A 22,034-nucleotide genomic window follows, 5' to 3' on the forward strand; every position below is an offset into this window, starting at 1 on the left:
AATAACAATGGAAGAACTCCTAACAACAATTAAGAAACAGAAAAATAATAAGGCCACAGGCCCAGATGCTATACCGGCAGAATGGTATAAAATAGAAAATGAAGTAATAAGAAATAATATGTTAGAAATTTTTAATGAATGCAGACTTGAGGGTAAAATTCCTAAATCCTGGTCAGAATCATTAATAACTTTAATCCATAAGCCGGGTACAGAACCAGAAAAAATTAAAAATTACAGGCCCATATCATTATTAAATGTAGATTATAAGATATTTACTGCTATCTATGCAGATAGACTTAAAAGAGTCATAAATGGGATAATACATCAAGATCAAAATGGCTTTTTACCAGGTAGACAAATTAAAAATAACCTTAGAATAGTTATAAATACGTTAGAATACTATGAACAAAATCCAGGTAAGCCTTTATCTTTAATGTTCTTAGATGCCCAAAAGGCCTTTGACAACGTCAATTGGTTATTTATAAAAATGCAATTAAATAAAATGAAATTTGGCTCAAAATTTGTCAATTTAATAGATGCTATCTATTCAAAACAAACTACGAAGATAATACTGAATAATAATCAACTACCAATACTTGAGATAAATAAGGGAGTTCGCCAAAGTTGTCCTATATCACCATTGTTATTTATTATGGCTTTGGAGACTTTATTAATCAAGATAAGAACAGACCCCAAAATAAAAGGTCTAACTGTAGGAGATGAAACTTATAAAACCCAAGCCTTTGCAGATGACTTAACGTTTATAATTGAGGAACCGATAACAACTGTCCCAATACTAATGCAGACAATAGAACAATATGGAAAGGTAGCAGGTTTAAAGATAAATAAAAGCAAAACACAATTTTTAACTAAAAACATGAGTAAAATACAAGAAACTAAATTAGAATGTATTTCCGGAATAAAGATTGTTAAAAAAGTAAAATATTTAGGAATATATTTAACAGCTAAAACAATAACTTTAAAAAATGATAACTATATAAAATTAGTAACAGAAATTAAAAAAGACTTAGAAATTTGGAATAATTTGAAAATATCCTTTTTGGGAAGAGTGGCAACAATTAAGATGAATATTCTACCTAAAATTTTATTTCTTTTTCAGGTCATCCCAATAAACCCAGGGGGCATTTTTTTCAAAAATGTAACAAATATAGTTAAAAAAATTTTATGGCAAGGGAAAAAAGCAAGGATAAAAATAAATTGTTTAGAAGATATTAAAGAAAGAGGAGGATTTGGCCTTCCAAATTGGAAATTATATTATCAGGCGGCTGCCTTAACATGGATTAAAGATTGGATAACCCTAGAAAACAAAAGAATATTAAATTTAGAAGGGTACAATCTCATGCTTGGATGGCATGCCTTTATATGGTATGACAAGGAGAAAAATCACTCATATTTTAAAAGACATACATTAAGGAAATATTTATTAGAAGTTTGGAAAGATATAAGGAAAAATCACTTTTTAAATATTCCAGAATGGCTTGCCCCCTTAGAAGCAATAATACACCCAAAGTCTATAAAAGATTTAAAAAAAAGTATAAGATATAAAGATTTATTAAATGACCAAATGAAATTAAAACCTAGGATTAAATTACAAGAGGAAGGGATAATAATAGATTGGTGGCACTATGCTCAGATTCGATCCAGATACCAGAAGGATATAACACTCTATATTTTTAATAAAAGTAAAAATTTGTTAAGCAATTTAATTACTCTTAACCAAACAAAGACAATAGGGAAAATATACAAATTTCTCATTGCACATAAAAATATAGAACTGACCCTAAAAGATAATATGATAAGATGGTGCAGGAATATCGATAAAGAAATAGATATCGATACATGGGAGAAAGTTTGGATTAATAATAGGAAAATGACCAAATCAGTATCATTAAAAGAAAATCAAATTAAAATGTTCTATAGGTGGCACCTTCCTCCAAATAGGATAGCAAAAATGTTTCCTAAAACCTCTCCATTGTGTTGGAAATGTAAGAAAGAAATAGGAACCTACTACCATCAATGGTGGACTTGTGGTAAAGCTAAAACATACTGGAAGATGATAGAGAAAATAATAAAAGCAATAGTAAAGCAGGACATAGAAAACACCCCAGAATTCTATCTATTAGGAATTACCAATCAGACTTATAAGAAAGAAATTTTATATCTAATTATACACATATTAACTGCGGCTAGAATTATATATGCGCAAAATTGGAAGGGGGAGGGAATCCCCACAGAAGAAGAAGTTATAGTAAAATTATTAGATTGCGCGGAAATGGATATGATGACAAGACGTTTAAATGATCAAGAAGACACTAAGTTTTATGAAGCATGGAACAATGTTTATAAATGGATAGATAAGAAAAAATAAGACATATAATCTATTTTTAGTTAATTTGTTATACTTGTTTTTACTTGGGTAATAATAATACTAATATTAGTTTAAATTTATTGTTTAATGATTAAGGTAGAATTAGTTTATATATAAGAATTAGTTTATATATAAGTAATATAGTAAGAATTTTGGTTTTATATATATATTAGTAACAATGTGAAAAACCTTAACTTAAATTTAGTAAATTTTTTAACATTCAATATATATCTAATTATGTATTCTTTTTCTGTATTTGAACGTATACTTTCAAGATAAGCGGGGAAAATGTATCCCCATTTTGTGTTCAACGTTTGTTTGTGTGTCTGTCTATTTTAAAGAAAATTAATAAAAATATTTTTTTAAAAAAAGTTTTGTTTTTATTTCAAGTAATCCTGATAAACCCAGGAAAAGATTTCTTTAAAGAACTAATGAGGATAACAATAAAATTTATTTGGCAAGACAAAAAACCCTGTGCGCATTAGAAGATGTAAAGGAAAGAGGAGGCCTTGCCCTCCCAAATTGGAAGTTGTATTACCAAGCTGCAACTTTAACTTGGATTAAAAAGTGGCTTACCTTACAAAATAGAAGACTACTAAATTTAGAAGGACATGACTAAATGTTAGGGTGGCATGCTTTTATATGGCATGAAAAGTATAAAATGCATTCCTACTTTAAGAGACATACAATCAGAAAGGCACTTATAGAAGTCTGGAATGATATAAAAAAAGATCATTTTTTAGTTTTGCCAGAATGGATATCCCCGATTGAAGCTATAAGTTCCCCAAACTTAATACAAGAAGGTAAAATATGGAAATATAGGGACCTAGTAGATAATCAGTGGAATTTAAAAACAAACCAGGAACTGTCAGAGGCAGGTATCGTTATAGATTGGTGGCAATATGCACAGATTAAGTCCAGGTTCCACAAAGATAAAACAACATATATACAGTGATCCCCCGATCATTGCGGGGGTTCCGTTCCAGGACCCCCCGCAACGAGCGGGTTTTCGCGAAGTAGTGCTGCGGAAGTAAAAACACCATCTGCGCATGCGCAGATGGTGTTTTTACTTCCCAGCAGCGAGGAGCCAAAGATTGGGGTTTCCCCGCTGCCCACGCAAACTCCTCGCTGCTGCCGCGCCCGCCGCTCGCCCGCCCTGAAAGGGAAAGCCCCCCCAGGCCGGCTCCGATCGTTTTAAAACAGGCGCGCCGCTTCTCCGCTGACTCCTGGCGAACTTCCCCGCTTTAGGAGTCAGCGGAGAAGCGGCGCGCCTGTTTTAAAACGATCGGAGCCGGCCTGGGAGGGCTTTCCAGCAACCCCCGAGCCCGGGTTGGGGGCTCGGGGGTTGCTGGAAAGCCCTCCCAGGCCGGCTCTGATCGTTTTAAAACAGGCGCGCCGCTTCTCCGCTGACTCCTGGCGAACTTCCCCACTTTAGGAGTCAGCGGAGAAGCCCCGCGCCTGTTTTAAAACGATCGGAGCTGGCCTGGGAGGGCTTTCCAGCAACCCCCGAGCCCGGGTTGGGGGCTCGGGGGTTGCTGGAAAGCCCTCCCAGGCCAGCTCCGATCGTTTTAAAACAGGCGCGGGGCTTCTCCGCTGACTCCTAAAGTGGGGAAGTTCGCCAGGAGTCAGCGGAGAAGCGGCGCGCCTGTTTTAAAACGATCAGAGCCGGCCTGGGAGGGCTTTCCAGCAACCCCCGAGCCCGGGTTGGGGGCTCGGGGGTTGCTGGAAAGCCCTCCCAGGCCGGCTCCGATCGTTTTAAAACAGGCGCGCCGCTTCTCCGCTGACTCCTGGCGAACTTCCCGGGCGAAGGGCGGGCGAGCGGCGAACGGCGGGCGAAGGGCAGGTGGCCGGGCGAAGGGCGGGCGAGCGGCGAACGGCGGGTGGCCGGGCGAACGGCGGGCGAGCAGCTGCTGGGGGGGGGCTTCGCCCTCCCGCCAGCAAGAGGGGGAAGACCCAGGGAAGCCGCCCAGCAGCTGATCTGCCCGGCGCCATCTACGCATGCGTGCCCATAGGAAAAAAGGGCACGCATGCGCAGATGGTGTTTTGACTTCCGGGTTGAAAAATCGCAAATTAGCCTGTTCGCAATGGTCGGGGACGCAATAACCGGGGGATCACTGTACTTAGAAAGGATAATAATATTTTAGGTAAACAATTAACAACAAACCAAGGAAAATTGATTGGGAAAACATACGTTCTTAATTAACTGTAAAAATATAGAATGGATACTAAAAGACAATATGATTAGCTGGTGCAGAAACTTAAACAAAGAGATAGATTTAAATACTTGGGGAAGGGTATGGACATATAACTGGAAGATAACAAAGTCAACTTCCTTTAAATAAAACCAAATCAAGATGTTTTATAGATGGCACTTGCCACCAAATAGAATTTCAAAAATATTTCAAACTAAGTCACCTAACTGTTGGAAGTGCAAAACAGAAATAGATACTTATTATCACACTTGGTGGACATGCTCAAAAGCAAAAGAATCTTGGAATTTAATAGAAAAATGGTTAAGAGAAATAACACAGCAAGAAATCAAGGAAACACCAGAATTTTTTTAATTAGGTATATCAAATAACAAATATAAAAAAAACATATATTACTTAATAATTCATATATTAGTAGCTCCACATGATGATGAGACAGTTAAATAATCAAGAAGACTCAGAATTTAATGATATTTGGCAGAAGGTATATACTTGGTGGGATAAAAAGAAAAAGATAAGCTTGTTGTTATATTACTTTGATTTGAATTTAATAGTAAAAGCGTATTAGATTGTGATTATCTATAATATAAATGTAATTTCTTTATCTCTTATCTTCTTTATTTTAATTTGATTTAATCTACAAATTAAGAATTTCTATATATATCCTTATAAACTTTTAGATGTGTTTTTATGTAGTATCTTAAAATAGATATTTATATATATTTTGTAGATGGTGTTAAACAATAATAAGTTCTTTCTTCTTTTTATATAAGGAAGACTTCTATTTTGAGCGGAGCGACTGTAGCTCCACTAAATGTTATATGTTAAGTTTGTCATGTTTGTTTGAGAAAAATAATAAAAAATATTTTTTAAAAAATAAATTCCACATCTTTTCCCAAAAAAACAAACAAACAAAAACCTACCATGTTTTCCGCTCAGACTGTGAATCCCGCAGAGGAGGCGGAGTAGCTATATTCTACAAAAAATCGCTGAACCTAAAAATCCTCAAAGTTGCACAGGATTTATCGGTACCTGAAACTATTGTCTGTGATTTATCCCTAAATACCACAATTCGCTTCTTACTCTGCTACAGAGCCCTGGACTACGACATCGAACATGCTAACAAATTATCCACATTACTAACGTGGGCAACCAACTGCCCATACCCCATTATCTTCATTGGAGACCTTAACTGATCCTTAAATGAATGCAGCACGGAACCCATCCACTCTACTATATATATTACCGTCACCTATCTGGGACTTGACCAACTAGTAACTAACAATACCAGACTTGATAACTGTCTGGATCTCATCTTCTGCAACAGCAAAAGTGCAATATATGGCTTACAAATAACAGAACCATTTTCCAACAGCGATCACAGCATGATAAACTTCAGTCTCAACCTACGCCACACTATGATCCACCAAAATAATACAACACCAAAATTCAATTTCAAAAAATCGAACTACGAACTCATTGAAGCCCCCTCTCAACATTTAACTGGAAAACTCTATTCTCTGAATGCTACACTACTGATGACCTCTACAACACATTCCTACTCGAAATGAAAATTATCATAAGACTTCATGTACCTCTAACATGTACCATAAACAAAAAAAATAACCTCCCCATCTCAATAAGAAAATTACAAACAAGAAAAAAATCTCTCTGGAGAAAAACCAAAAAAGGACAAGTTTCCAACTTCAAAAGCCGATATAAAAGCATTTGCAATCAAATAAAAGCAGAATGCCTTAACTACTACAGCAAACAAGAGGAAAACCTCCTACGCACCAAATCTAATAGAGCTTTCTACAACTTTGTCAACAATAAACTCAAAGACTCTAGACCTATCCCACCTCTCAAAGGACCCAACAACAAAGAATACCACAATGATTCATCCAAAGCCAACCTCCTCAACTCTTTCTTTGGCTCTGTCTTTGTTAACAGCAACGGCTCATCCCCCAATTTCATCAATCGCACCTCAAACTCCCTCAACAACCTAACCCAAGTAGACTTCACTGAAGACCGAGTTGAAAAAGCATTACGTGACCTTAAACCTTCTCTATCAGTCGGACCAGATGGTCTATGTGCTTACTTCCTAAAAAAGCTCTCTTCTGCCATAGCTGAACCATTAAGCATAATTTTCGAAAAATCCTTCAGAACCAGCACACTTCCTAAGCTATGGTCGAAAGCAATGGTCATCCCCATCTTCCAAAAAGGAGACCCATCTCTTGTCGATACCAATTTCACTATGCTGCGTCCCATGCAAAGTCATGGAATCAATTATAAACAAATCAATTACTCTCCATCTAGAAACTAATAATTTGCTCTCTAACAAACAATTTGGTTTCAGAAAAAAACTATCCTACAACCTGCAGCTCCTCCACTGCAAAAATATATGGACAACTCATCTAGATCAAGGGAAATCCATAAATGCAATTTATATCGACTTCTGCAAAGCCTTTGATTCAGTGGTCCACGACAAACTACTCTTAAAACTCAAATCCTATGGCATCTCAGGATCCCTCCATAGCTGGATTACAGCATTCCTGTCAAACAGACAACAAGTGGTCAAAATAGGAAGCACCATATCCACCCCGTCCCAGTTAAAAGCGGTGTTCCCCAAGGTAGTGTACTGAGACCAACACTCTTCATTCTCTACATCAATGACCTTTGCAATTACAGTATATCACAAGCAACTGTGTCCTCTTCGCCAATGATGTAAAACTCTTCAACACCACCGATAACACGACTACTCTCCAAAACGACCTGAACTCTGTTTCTGAGTGGTCTAACATATGGCAACTCCAAATCTCAACTAGCAAATGCTCTGTCCTACACATTGGGAAAAAGAATCTGAACTCCAAATACAAACTGAATAATCAAATTATTACAGATAATCCCCACTCAGTTAAAGACCTCGGTATACTAATAACAAAAGATTAAATGCCAAATCCCACTGCAACAACATAGCCAAGAAGGCTTCAAGAGTTGTAAACCTATGTGTTCTGAGTCTGGTAAAGGAAAAAAGAAAAAACCTCCTCCCTTTTCCAACACTTCAAAACTACAGGACATGAAATTGATTTTGACAGTACTAAATTAATTTCCAAAACAGAACACTACAGCAAAAGAATAATCATGGAAGCCATCGAGATAGAAAAACATCCCCAAAATATGAACAAGCGGGATGATACTGTAGCAGAACAAGAATGACTTGTTGCCAATAAGGGAGCAGAGACCACGAGAAGATTGAGATTGCCAGGTTTATTTGGTGCATGCATCAGGTTCAGAAAATATAAAAGCAATGTCTGAACAACGTGAACATTTCCAAAGGAGTACAAAAAACACACAGTATCAGCCAATCAGATACTAGTTGTCAACGTTTCCTTATACAGAAAGTAAAGAAAGAGTTTTACCATGTAGAACTTGCGGTCAGTATGTGGGTTCCTGCATGAAGCTATGTGCCTTGAGAGCAGGTGTCAGATCTATCTCTGCCCTATCAAAGCCATGTTCCCTTCCTGAGTACATTTCGTGGTTACGCATTTAGCGCTACAGCTGTCCCTCAACCGGGCACAGAGGAAGTACAGGTGTGAAAACGGAAAAGCTTGCCCGATTGTCTTTGAAAATGTCAAGCTTATAGCAGATATATGTAGGACAAAGGTCATATATCAAAAGAGCATAATCCTGGCAAGAAATGCAGTATAAAATTAAAATACAGATATCAAGGCATAGCCCAGCTTCCTCATTTCCCCCCTCTTGGAACTCCAACCGAAATAAAGTTTATTCGGATGGGGTTTCAACCATGTTATTGGAAGGGGGTTGAAGGTGTTGGGGGGTCGGGGGCTGGAGCGGCAGGAGAACTTCGTATATTGGCTCCTCATTATCGGGGTCCTGAGTGACAGGTTCCCCTTCCTCATTTCCGCCCCTGCGGCTGTTAAGCAGTTGCAGGCAGTGTTCCCTCTAGTTTTTTGGGGGGGGGTGTGGAAAAGTATAGTGTCTGAGCGGCAGTCCCTTCGGGACTGGGCGGCACAGAAATAATAAATAAATAAATAAATAAATAAACAAACAAACAAACAAATAAAAAACCCACCCTGTTTTGCCTCAGAGAATTTCAAAATAAAATACTGTACTGTGTGTCTATAACAGTGAGCTCATAATAGGGCAACTCTATCAATATCAAAATGCCACTTAAATAGTTGAGCTAGTTTCAAACTAGATTTTGATTTTCTTTCTCTCTTCCTTACTCCCATTCTTTTTCTTTCTCTTTTCCTTCCTCTCTTTTTTCTATCTGTTTCTCTCTCTTCCTCTCTCTCTCCTTCCCTCTCACTCTTTCCCTCTCGGCTTCTGGGCTGGTTTGGAAAACTCTGAGTTGATGATGATTTTTAAGTGAGCGATTGCTCACTGCTCAGCTTAGAGGGAACTATGGTTGCAGGTGCCACAGAGCCAAAACCTTCTCGGAGGACTTTTTGTCCGCCACCAGCGAAACAGTGCTATGAAAAAGTTTCAGAAAAAGAGGAAGCACACAAGGGACAATAACACAGCCAGCCACCAGAAAGACAACACAAGCCACAATATATTCGATACTGGGAAAAGAAGGAAGCCGGCAAGGGCATGGGAGAGGTCCAAACCTCTCCAAGTCTGCACTGGAACATGTGCAATCTTGACCATGCGATTGGTAATCTCCTTAATGACCTCCCCACATTTGTCAATCTTGATGCAGCAGTTAGACAAATTAAACTTTCCACACACACACCCTTCCTTGGCCAAAAGATAGTCCAAAGCCAGTCTGTTTTGCATAATATAAGTGCGTGACTTAACACTCCCCGAGGCCAAGTGGGCAAGACCTCGGACCGTCTCGTCGGTGATGATTTCCACCACTGCCTGAAGGCGGATGAGACAGTTAAGCATATAAATGGGGGTGCGATAACCAAAGGTACCATCCTCGGCCCAGGTGGCCGGGCCATAAACCTGTATGATACGTTCGGGGGGCCACTCATCATCCTTCCAGTTCCCGACCTTAAGGTCACTAATGAGAGATCTTTTAGAGCGAACATTGTCAATTTCATCATATACAGGCACCCCAAGAACCTGCCTTTGTTTCAGGGGGAGTAAGAAGAAACCAGGGCGAATGACACCAAGGACACAAGAGCCACACCAATTGAGTGGGAGTTGGGCATAAGCATATTCACCACAAATCCAGTACATGCCATCTGGAGCAAGTTGTACAAAAGTATTGGTTACAGCAGAGGGGTCTGCCCATGTATTTAGATTATTCATTCCCTGATAGTAGGACCAAAAGAGGCTCTTTTTCCGTCCTACTGTCCGGGTCTGGGCCGTGATTTCCAAGGACAGAATCAGAGAGGGGTCATTTCCCTTGGCCATCTATTTGCATTCCAAAAAGCATAGGAGCTTGTGGGACCACAACCGGAGTGAAAGAGAGAGTGACAGGGTTACACTGGCCACTTTTGAAGTTTGGGGAAACTCCCCCCCCCCCCCCCACGAGTTAGGGAGAACTTCATCCCACCCGTAGTGCCAGGGGTCCATGTAGCAAATGTAACGCAAGACCAATAAGGGCAGTAGTTGTGGTCAATGACACGGCAGTCACCCCATTGGGAACCATGGCAAACATATTTATGTTGGGATGAATAGGAGCATTCCCAACTCAGGCTGCCACACCCGCCTTGGGGGTGGGCATTGCGGCTAATATAATAGCAGGCATCAAAAGTAAAATTTACAGGGAGATTGAGTGAGATGACATCTAATAGTACTCCCGGTCTTACATGGATAGAATTTGCGACCATCATGCCAACAAGGGGGTAGTCCAACCTCAGAACAGTCAGGGGGTCTGAGGGTGGTCCGGGCAAATTGCTTTTGCCCGGGGGGGCCTCACATACAATTCATGCAGGGGGGATTTGACATAGCTGTAATCGGTAAAGTTGTAAGTGCCAAAGCAGAGGGCTCCACCGAGGGGGTGGGATTAAAATTGGGATCCGTGTGTTCGCATATGGCAACGGAATCCAAAGGCCCATCTGACTTTCCCTTTGCATGAAAGATACGGTAGGCATACACAGAATTAATAGAAACACTTATCAGCAAGAAAAAAAAAAAATGAGCACGCTCAATACCAACAGAAGGGTCTTACGGAGATAAGCCAAACGGCGGAGGGTGGTATGCAAGCGACTTCCAGACTCCATAATGGGACAGTCAACCATGGGGACCCCGTCGGTGGAATGGAGGGCACTGGGTACTCACGAAGAAGAGGAAGTAGAGAAAGGCTAGAAACTGAAGCAATAACGTAAACAGTTGTGATGCAATCGGGGGACATCCAGGAGGTAGGGGTCCTGGAGAGACCGCAGCTTCCACCGCAACTTTGGGGGGGGGGGTAATAGGTTTAGCGGCGCCTGGGGTGGTGGGTAAGGCCGCTACTGGAGTCGCTGGCAAATCGATGCCCGTGCGAAGGACGCGGGCTTCTGGAGCCACGGCTGCAGGGGTTCCTCCTGGATCGCTGCCCGTGCGACAGACGCGGGCTTCCGGAGCCGCGCCTGCAGGGGGTCCTTCTTTGAGCCATCCGTCCGTTGAGGGACCTCATCCGGTGGGTCTCCTGGAGGGAGGGATCTCCTCTGCTTCTTCAGCGTGAGCTTGAGAGGATCCGTGGGGTGAGGCAATCCCTTCCACGTGGCGGGGGTCGCAAGCTTGACCCTTGTCCAATGAATCCAAGATTTGATGGAATCAACCTTGACAGCAAGAGGGGAGATCATAACCACAGTATATGGTCCTTTCCATTTGGGCCTGAGAACTTCCCTGTTATAGTCTTTCACCCACACCTCTTGGCCAGGTATAATGTTATGTGTAGGAGTGACAAGAATGTGGGGTCTGCATTGTAACACATAATCTTGGCGTTCATTAACAATGATATTTAGTGTCTATAACTGTTTAAATTTAGGGGAATCTGCCACATGAGTGGAATATTGGATCGTGGGGGGTAAAAGATTGGGTACCCTCCCATACAGTAGTTCGTAAGGGGAAACATGTATGTTCTTTTGGGGGGCACATCTCACAGCGAAAAGGGCCATTGGAAGCGCATCATGCCATTTAAGCTGAGTTTTCTGACATATTTTGGCTAATGTATCTTTAACAAATGCACCCGGCCAATGCACCAGTCCTGTTAACTCTCTCCACGCGACCACTGGAGGGCGCATGAAAACTACAGTGAAGCTTCCAAGTGATGCCAAGCATCGAAGCAATTTTCTGGGTGCTCTTATGAATAAATTCTGGACCGTTGTCTGAGGACATTCTTGAAGGCAGCCCATACCTCGGAATGATGAGGTTTAGTAGAGCCCGGGTGACTTCCGTCGGGGTTTGGAGAATAAGGGATGGCTTAGACATGTTAATGGTGGGTTTCCCTGCTTCTCGCACTGCTTTCATCAAAAGAATTTGGTAGTCCTTGATCTTGTCAAGGTTACCCTCTACATAGGGGTCCCACAGGGGGTCCTCGGCAGGGAACTTCTGACCCACATGTCTCTAGGTCTAAACCTGGGGGGGGCATCGGGTTTTAGGATTTTTTTCTTCGTTCCTCCGAATTAAACAGGGTTCCCATTAGCTGTTGCAAGTCCATCCAGTTGGGATTGTGGGCATCCATAATGGTTTTCAAGAGGCTTGCAACTTCTAAGGGTTTTTTTATTTATTTTTCCACTATATGGGCCATAGTGCAATTTCCAATTCAAAAGATCAGAGGTGGTGAAAGGAACATGTTGGAATAGGGGCATTCTTGAGGTTTTTGTGAAATCATCTGGATCAATGACAATTTGATCCACTCTGCGAAGTGGGGCTGTGAAGGACACTGATGCGGTTTTTGCTCTGGTGCGTTCCACAATGGGTCCTTCACCTACTGGGTCTGGCAGAGACAGACTGGCCATTCGCTCACTGGGGCCTGGTAGAGTCTCCAGTTGAGGAATGGACCCTGAGGAGGGGGCTTCAGGCACAGATGGGGATTGAATGGTTGCAAGAGATCCAGGAGATCTCTTTGTGTCCGGGTATTGCTGGAGGAGGGTGTGATAACGGGCAAACCTGTCAGGGGTGGTTTCATTAGGGTCTGTTTGGAGAATAGGGGATCCTAGTCCCACACCCGAAGCTGCGGGTGGGGGAGCGGTGGTTCCCTCAAGCGGAGGGGGGGTCCTGTAGGGCCACCCCCCCAGTCCCTGCGGTGGGGGAGTCCTGTAGGGATGATTGTGTCTGGATCTGGCCGTAAGGCAAAAGGACATATGGTGGGGGCTGGGACACCTCCTCCGGGCAACTAGACAATACCGGGGGGGGGGGGGGTGATTTTTCCATCTCCGTTGGGGGGCTGACTGAGTCCTTTCCCCCCATTTGGCGTGGGAGATGGAACAATGTGAACTTCTCTGGGCCACCAGGGAGGGGATGAGTTACCTCCCCCTCTCCTGAGCGTGGCCCCTGAAGGAATGGGGACCATGGCCAGGACTTTACACTGTTGGGTCCTACATTTGGTGACCCATGGGGGTGGGTTTCAAGCTAGTTTCAACCAAACAACAATGTATGGCTCTTGGTCAGGATGGCCCAAGGCAGGATCAAATACAAGTCTAGTGGGAATATCGAAGGTTCCTATATCGGGCCATCCCAAGTTAAAACAGGGCCATTCTGCCGTACACAGGTCATTTTATACCATACTCTCGAGTTTGATTATTATAGACCTGGTTGAAATGTTTCATTACACACTCAAGGGGGGTCTTGGGCACACTTGGTTTCCCTCCCATCTTCCACCCGGGGCACCAGACAGAAAAGGGGAGGGAGTATACAAGGGAGGTAAGGGGTCCTTCCCTTGAGACACAAAAGGATTTTTATTCACTTCACACAATCTCTACCGGCCCAAGGTCCTGGAGCTCACAGCCACCTGTGGGAACCGCGGTAGGCAATCACCCACACAACGTTTTCTCTCAAAAGCACGGGCCTCCCACATTATGAGCCTCTTAATGAAGAACGAGCCAAAACGAGGGTGATCAGTCCTCGCCTCTGTCCCTCTACATAGGGAGAGATAGACTCGTACCAGTCTCTAAAAAGTGCCTATAACTGAGGACTTGCCTGAGGACTTGCCTTTTATCTTGGAGACTCGGTTACTCTTCCAGGCCTATAACTGAGGACTTGCCTGAGGACTTGCCTTTTATCTTGGAGACTCGGTTACTCTTCCAGGCCGGCGAACAGATGTCCTGGTCTCTTGTTTCCTCTCAGGAGTGGTCCTTGGATCGCAAATCGTCAGCGTGGCTGCCCCGGTGTCAACAGGAAGGTACTCGGAGAAAGATTTCCGATGGCGCCTGGAGTGTTCCTCTTTCACACCTGGGGCAGACGCCACTGAGGTGGGCGTCCAGAGGGATCCAAAGTCCCGTCTGGTCCCTTTGTGGTCGCCAGAAAAAGTAGCAGAACAAGAACGACTTGTTGCCAATAAGGGAGCAGAGACCACGAGAAGATTGAGATTGCCAGGTTTATTTGGTGCATGCATCAGGTTCAGAAGATATAAAAGCAATGTCTGAACAATGTGGATTGCTTTTCAGGGCTCTTTATACATTTCCAAAGGAGTACAAAAAACACACAGTATCAGCCAATCAGATACTAGTTGTCAACGTTTCCTTATACAGAAAGTAAAGAAAGAGTTTTACCATGTAGAACTTGCGGTCAGTATGTGGGTCCCTGCATGAAGCTATGTGCCTTGAGAGCAGGTGTCAGATCTATCTCTGCCCTATCAAAGCCATGTTCCCTTCCTGAGTACATTTCGTGGTTACGCATTTAGCGCTACAGCTGTCCCTCAACCGGGCACAGAGGAAGTACAGGTGTGAAAACGGAAAAGCTTGCCCGATTGTCTTTGAAAATGTCAAGCTTATAGCAGATATATGTAGGACAAAGGTCATATATCAAAAGAGCATAATCCTGGCAAGAAATGCAGTATAAAATTAAAATACAGATATCAAGGCATAGCCCAGCTTCCTCAATACTTCCCGCCTACCAGACATCTGGAAACCAGCCCTCAAACGTATCCCAGCCATAGAAACCAGACTCAGAACACACATTGTAAAACAATCAAGTAGCCTGGAAGTTCCAACTACTCAGGATATCACGCCTAATCTACAACCATTAACTAATCAGTATACCTCAGCTACATCAATGACCCCAGATGTTACCCCACTGACTCACCAGGAAGTTTCTACACAGTAGGCAATTGCTGAGCCATCAAACCACACCCAGCCACCAGTATTTATAGAAGGAAGGCAGCTCAGGTCTCGCAGTGTTCGCCTTAGAACAAGGACAGAAACACCAGCCTGAAGATGATGAGTGAGACCTCGTCGAAACGTCGCCAGAAATTTCCAAATCCTACACGGAAAGAAACCCGAATATACCAAGACCGTCATATATATATGTTCATATGTATTCATATTTGTATTCAGCTTCACTCATAATAAATTATATAAATTATCTCAATAAGCTCTGAAGGACTCCCAATATATATACAGTGATCCCTCGATTATCACGAGGGTTCCGTTCCAGGACCCCTCGCGATAATCGATTTTTCGCGATGTAGGGTTCCGGAAGTAAAAACATCATCTGCGCATGCGCGCCATTTTTTTTCATGGCCGCACATGTGCAGATGGTGGGGTTTGCGTGTGGGAGGTGGGGAAGACCCTGGGAAGGTTCCTTCGGCCGCCTAGCAGCTGATCTGCTCGGTAGCGCAGCAGCAGCGAGCAGCCGAAGATTGGAGTTTCCCAGCCGCCCACGCAAAGGGGAAACCCCATCTTCGGCTCCTTGCGCTACCGAGCAGATCAGCTGCTAGGCGGCCGAAGGAACCTTCCCTGGGTCTTCCCCGCGGCCTCGGATCTTTGCTGATGCCTGCCCGCCGTTTGCCGCTCGCCTCGTTCGCCCGCCGCTCGCCTCGTTCGCTTGCCTCGTTCGCCGCTCGCCCCGTTCACCCCCCCCGCTCGCCTTGTTCGCCCGCCTCGTTCGCCGCTCGCCCCGTTCACCCGCCGCTCGCCTCGTTCGCTCGCCTCGTTCGCTCGCCTCATTCGCCGCTCGCCTCGTTCGCCCGCCTCGTTCACCCCCCGCTCGCCTCGTTCGCTCGCCTCGTTCGCCCCGCCTCGTTCGCCCGCCTCGTTCGCCGCTCGCCTTGTTCACCCCCCACTCACCTCGTTCGCTCGCCTCGTTCGCCGCCCGCCTCGTTCGCCCGCCTCATTCGCCCGCCTCGTTCGCCGCTCAACTCGTTCACCCCCCCGCTCGCCTCATTCGCCGCTCGCCTTGTTCGCCCGCCTCGTTCACCCCCCGCTCGCCTCGTTCGCCCGCCTCGTTCACCCCCCGCCCGCCTCGTTCGCCCGCCTCGTTCGCCCGCCTCGTTCGCCCGCCTCGTTCGCCCGCCTCGTTCGCCGCTCGCCTCGTTCAACCCCGCTCGCCTCGTTCAACCCCGCTCGCCTCGTTCGCTCGCCTCGTTCGCCGCTCGCCTCGTTCGCCCGCCTCGTTCACCCCCACCCACCTCGTTCGCCCGCCTCGTTCGCTCGCCTCGTTCGCCGCTCACCTTGTTCGCCCGCCTCATTCACCCCCCGCTCGCCTCGTTCACCCGCCTCATTCGCTCGCCTCGTTTGTCCACCTCGTTCGCCGCTCGCCTCGTTCACCCCCCGCTCGCCTCGTTCCCCCGCCTCGTTCGCCGCTTGCCTCGTTCACCCCCCCCTCGCCTCGTTCGCCCGCCTCGTTCGCCGCTCGCCTCGTTCACCCCCACTCGCCTCGTTCGCTCGCCTCGTTCGCCGCTCGCCTCGTTCACACCCCCACTCGCCTCGTTCGCCCGCCTCGTTCGCCCGCCTCGTTCGCCCGCCTCGTTCGCCGCTCGCCTCATTCACCCCCTGCTCGCCTCGTTCGCTCGCCTCGTTCGCTCGCCTCGTTCGCCCGCCTCGTTCGCCGCTCGCCTCGTTCACCCCCCGCTCGCCTCGTTCGCTCGCCTCGTTCGCCCGCCTTGTTCGCTCGCCCCGTTCACCCGCCACTCACCTCGTTCGCCCGCCGCTGTCGGGACACCCCCCACCCCAGCACTTTGAATCCCGCCGCTTCTGCTGGATACGGGCGATGGGGGGGCGAGCTGCCACAGCCCTGGCTTCCACGCCGCTCGTCCCACCCACCGCCCGTATCCAGCAGAAGCGGCGGGATTCAAAGTGCTGCGGTGGGGGGGCTGTCGGGACAAGCCGTGCACAAAGGCCGAGGCGAGGCTGAGCAGGAGAAGCCAACCAGCGAGGCGGTGGGCTAGGAGCCGCAGGCGAAAGGAGCTCGGGCATCGGAGCGCGGCGCCAGGCATTGTTCTCCGGACCCCGCCCGCTCAGCCCGGCTGCTGGATTCAAAGTGCTGGGGTGGGGGCTGTCAGGACAAGGAGCGAGGGGGCTGCGAAGGGGCGCACGCGGCAGAGCTCCGGCGGAGGAGAGGTGGCGGGGAGAAGCTCTCTCTCCCTCCCCCCAACCCGGAAAAAAGAAAGCAGCCCCAGCCAAAGACGCCCAGCGAGAAAGAGGCCTCCGCGCCGACTTTTCTCGGCTGCTGCCCACGCCCGGCTCTCTTGGCAGGCAGAAGCAACAAGTCCGGCGCGGAGGCCTCTTTCTCGCTGGGCGTCTTTGGCTGGGGCTGCTTTCTTTTTTCCGGGGGTGGGGGAAGAGGGAGAGAGAGCTTCTACCCACCACCTCTCCCCACCGCCTCACGGGGGTCGCGTGAACGTGCTACATACATACTGTATTGCATCCCTGGGCAACGGGGAAACCCCAAGACCATGTAAGCTGAAACCGGGCGGTTTGGACTTCCCATTCCTCCAAGTCACTTCGCCGCTCGTGTCCTGGCTAAACCGGGCGGCAGGATACAGGCTTTGAGTTTTCGCTGCGGGGGGAGGGAGTTAGGAAAGTCCTACTTCTCCCCCCGCAGCCAAAAACTCAAAGCCTGTCTCCTGCCGCCCGGTTTAGCCAGGACACGAGCGGCGAAATGACACCCCCCACCCCAGCACTTTGAATCCCGCCGCAAGGTAAGCTTCGGGGCGGGGCGGGTGGGGCCCTTTTGTGCCAGTCGGGGAGGCGGCGGCGGCTGCAGCAGAGGCGGGGGAGGTTGCCGCGCTGCCTTTGCAAACCTGCCCGAACGAGGGAGGCGAGGGAGCCCCTTTGTTGGCCGGCGGCCTGGCCGGCCCTTGGCGCACGGTGCCCGCGGGGACTGCTGCGGCGGGGCCTGCCCACTGCCTTCGCCCAGACCAGAGAGGCGTCGCTCGGCTGGGCTGGCGGATCCGCGGAGGCGTCACCGAGGCCGGGCTGAGCGGTGCCATGGGAGCGGGCGGCTTGGCCTCGCTGCGGCGGCAACGGCGGCTTTGCGGGTCCTCGCTGGCGGCCTTTTCCCTCCTCCCGCCGGGCGGAGGAGGCTGCGGGGCTTTCTAAAGGGAGGAAGAACTTGCTATCGAGCCTGCTAATGAAATCCAACCGGCGGAGGGTCTGAAATTCCACCCGAGGGGAAATGGAAAAAAGCCCAGCCGGGAGCGCGGCGCCAGGCATTGTTCTCCGGACCCCGCCCGCAGCCTGGAGAGGGAAAGGGCCGCCGCGGGTTGGATTTCATTAGCAGGCTCGATAGCAAGTTCGATAGCGGCGGGCGATCGAGGCGAGCGTTGGGCGAACGAGGGGAGCGTCGGGCGAACGAGGGGAGCGGTGGGTGAACGAGGGGAGCGGCGGGCGAACGAGGGGAGCGGCGGGCGAACGAGGGGAGCGGCGGGCGAACGACGGGAGCGTCGGGCGAACGAGGCGAGCGTCGGGCGAACGAGGCGAGCGGCGGGCGAACGAGGCGAGCAGCGGGCGAACGAGGCGAGCGGTGGGCGAACGAGGCGAGCGGTGGGCGAACGAGGCGAGCGTCGGGCGAACGAGGGGAGCGTCGGGCGAACGAAGCGAGCGTCGGGCGAACGGGGCAAGCGGCGGGCGAACGGGGCAAGCGGCAAACGGCGGGCGGGCATCAGCGGGATCCGAGGCGGCGGGGAAGACCCAGGGAAGGTTCCTTTGGCCGCCTAGCAGCTGATCTGCTCGGCAGCGCAGCACCAGCGAGGAGCCGAAGATCTTCGGCTCCTCGCTGCTGCTGCGCTGCCGAGCAGATCAGCTGCTAGGCGGCCGCTCGAGAGCAAGAGGGGGAGAGAAAGAGAGAGAAGGAAAGAGAGATGAGAGAGGGAGGAAGAGAGTGTGAGAGAGGAAGAAGCAACATAGAGAAAGAGAGAGAGAAAGAAAGATGAGAAAGGAAGGAAGAGAGTGACCTCATCGGGTGGGAAAAATCGCGATATAGCGTTCGCGAAGATCGAGATGGTCACAATTGCTGAAAAATCGCGATATAGCGAGATCGCAAAACTCGAGGGATCACTGTATACAAATATGAATACATATGAATACATATGAACATATCTATATAAACATATATTCGACTACTGTAATGCTCTCTACATGGGGCTACCTCTGAAAAGTGTTCGGAAACTTCAGATCGTGCAGAATGCAGCTGCGAGAGCAGTCATGGGCTTACCTAGGTATGCCCATATTTCACCATCACTCCGCAGTCTGCATTGGCTGACGATCAGTTTCCGGTCACAATTCAAAGTGTTGGTTATGACCTTTAAAGCCCTTCATGGCATTGGACCAGAATATCTCCGAGACCGCCTCCTGCCGCACGAATCCCAGCGACCGATTAGGTCCCACAGAGCGGGCCTCCTCCGGGTCCCGTCAACTAAACTATGTCGATTGATGGGCCCCAGGGGAAGAGCCTTCTCTGTGGCGGCACCGGCCCTCTGGAACCAGCTCCCCCCGGAGATTAGAACTGCCCCTACTCTCCCTGCCTTCCTTAAAACCCACCTTTGCCGTCAGGCATGGGGGAACTGAAACATCTCCCCCTGGGCATGTTTAATATATATCTAAAGTCTCTTATCACTATAGCCAAAAATATGAGAAAGCTATATATCGGATTTGTATCTGGTTGAGTTTATAACCATCATTTCAATTATGTAACGTGGTGTTCTCTTTTTTTCTCTAGCCAACTGTAGAAAGGATCCCAACAATTGTTAAATGAGGATGTTGTTTCATTCCTAACTAGTATAGTTAATTTTGTCATCTCTGCACAGTATTTAATTTTTTTAATTATTGCGTCTTTCGGAGGTTTTCCACCACTGTGCAAAGGTTAGTCTGGCTGCTGTAACTAAGTGGACAATTAAATGTATTTGGGTTTTAGTCAGATTTTGTCTAAGGATGCCTAGAAGGAAACATTCAGGGTTTTTTTCAATTTTCAAATTTAATATTTCATCGATCCAGAGTCCAATTATGTTCCAGTACTTCTGTGCTTTTATGCATTGCCACCATAGGTGGAAATAGGTGCCTATCTCTTGGTGACACTTCCAACAGTATGGTGAAAGTTTATTGTTTAATTTTGTTAGTTTTGTCGGAGTAATGTGCCACCTGTAGAACATTTTAACTAGGTTCTCTTTGTAAGACGTGGCTATGGTTAGTTTGAAATTTCTGCTCCAGAGTAATTGCCATTCATCTTTTTTTATCTCTTTTTTAAGGTCCAAATTCCACAGTTTTACGTTAATTTTTGTATTGATATTATCCAGTTCGTTGAAATGTAAGTAGGAGTAGAATTTCTTGATTGTTCCTGGGGTCCTGTGCATAGTTTGTCTAGTGGAGCATTTTTAACTATTCCAGGTTTACTTTTATCCTTATTAAATTTAGTTTGTATCTGTAAGTATTCCCACCATTCTGTTTTTTGACCGAGATTTTCTAATTCTGTCCTAGATCTGATTTCACCATTGGGATTTATTATGTCTTTGTACCTTATTATATTATTTTTTAATGAAAATTGGGATGTACATATGCTTCTAATGGAGCGTACCATAGTGGGATTCCTTTGTAAAGTTTTATCTTAATTTTTTTCCAAGTACATATTAATGATTTCCTAATCAGATGGTTAGTAAAATATTTGTGGGTCTTGGGCTTTTCATCCCATAAATAATAGTGCCATCCTAAATGGAGATCGTGACCTTCTAGATTGAGTAGTCTGGTATTAGATGGTAGGCTTGTGTGCGTGTCTGTTAGTATATGGGGTTTTTTAAATCTTCAAATATTTTAAATTTAGTCGGATTATTTATGATTTGTTCCACTTGTTGTGAGCCGCCCCGAGTCTTCGGAGAGGGGCGGCATACAAGTCCAAATAATAAATAAATAAATAATAAATATTTATTTTTATTTATTTATTTTGTCCAATACACAATGAGGGTTTTAGTGGAGATATCATCTTCAGGCTGGTGTTTCTGTCCTTGTTCTAAGGCGAACACTGTGAGACCTGAGCTGCCTTCCTTCTATAAATACTGGTGGCTGGGTGTGGTTTGATGGCTCAGCAATTGCCTGCTGTGTAGAAACTTCCTGGTGAGTCAGTGGAGTAACGATTGGGGTCATTGATGTAGCTGAGGTATGCTGATTAGTTAATGGTTGTAGATTAGGCGTGATATCCTGAGTAGTTGGAACTTGCAGGCTACTTGATTGTTTTACAATGTGTGTTCTGAGTCTGGTTTCTATGGCTGGGATATGTTTGAGGGCTGGTTTCCAGATGTCTGGTAAGCGGGAGATAGAAAAACATCCCCAAAATATGAACAAGTGGGATGATATATATATGTAGATTGTTCTGAGTTCCGGTTTTGCCCCGTGTAATGTATATATCTCCACTAAAACCCTCATTGTGTATTGGACAAAATAAATAAAAATAAATAAATAAATATATGTTTATATAGATATGTTCATATGTATTCATATTTGTATTCACCTTCACTCATAATAAATTATATAAATTATCTCAATAAGCTCTGAAGGACTCCCAAGTGCTCCAGGGGTAAAACGCTCCCAGTTCGCTCGTGGCTGCCGGTAATCAGACAGCCGGTAGCCCGTCGCAAAGCGACCACCAAGCTCCACCCATCCACCACCATTTGGGTTCTTTTTCCGTCTGCATATGCCCGTAATGTTTTGCGCATGCGCAAAGGGTAAAAGAACCCAAATGACGACCTCCGCGTTCCCTTCGCGGCCGACTCTCTGACCGACAGCCACTGGCGAACCGGGAGCATTATTTAACTCTTTTAATATTGGATTGTTATACGCTGTTCTTATTACTTTTGTTAGCCGCCCCGAGTCTATGGAGAGGGGCGGCATACAAATCCAATAAATAAATAAATATAAATAAATAATAAATTTCACGCCTAAACTCGGCCCACCCCTGTCTCGGCGCCCCTCGAGTTGCGGGACGAGAAGCAGCGGCCGCGGGGGCTCCTGCAAACCCAAAGGCCGCACGGAGCGCCCTTCCTTCCCAAAGTTGAAAGAGGAGCCCGCCTCCATAGTGACACGTGGCTCCAACTTCCGCCCAGTGCCGGA

General features: G+C 46.5%; 1 long non-coding RNA gene across 1 annotated transcript in view; it reads right to left on the reverse strand.

Annotated features, from left to right (window-relative positions):
* Nucleotides 1-21,972, reverse strand: part of LOC139171361 (uncharacterized) — a 42,206-nt gene extending 20,234 nt beyond the window's left edge. Inside the window, exons 1-2 of the long non-coding RNA XR_011559739.1 lie at nt 21,878-21,972; nt 14,803-14,979 (exon numbers count right to left, since the gene is read on the reverse strand). This is a non-coding gene — a long non-coding RNA (uncharacterized lncRNA). The remainder of the gene's footprint in view (nt 1-14,802; nt 14,980-21,877) is intronic.
* Nucleotides 21,973-22,034: the final 62 nt, after the last annotated feature.

Source organism: Erythrolamprus reginae, chromosome 8 (genome assembly GCF_031021105.1).
Source record: "Erythrolamprus reginae isolate rEryReg1 chromosome 8, rEryReg1.hap1, whole genome shotgun sequence".
Classification (NCBI taxonomy): Eukaryota; Metazoa; Chordata; class Lepidosauria; order Squamata; family Dipsadidae; genus Erythrolamprus; species Erythrolamprus reginae.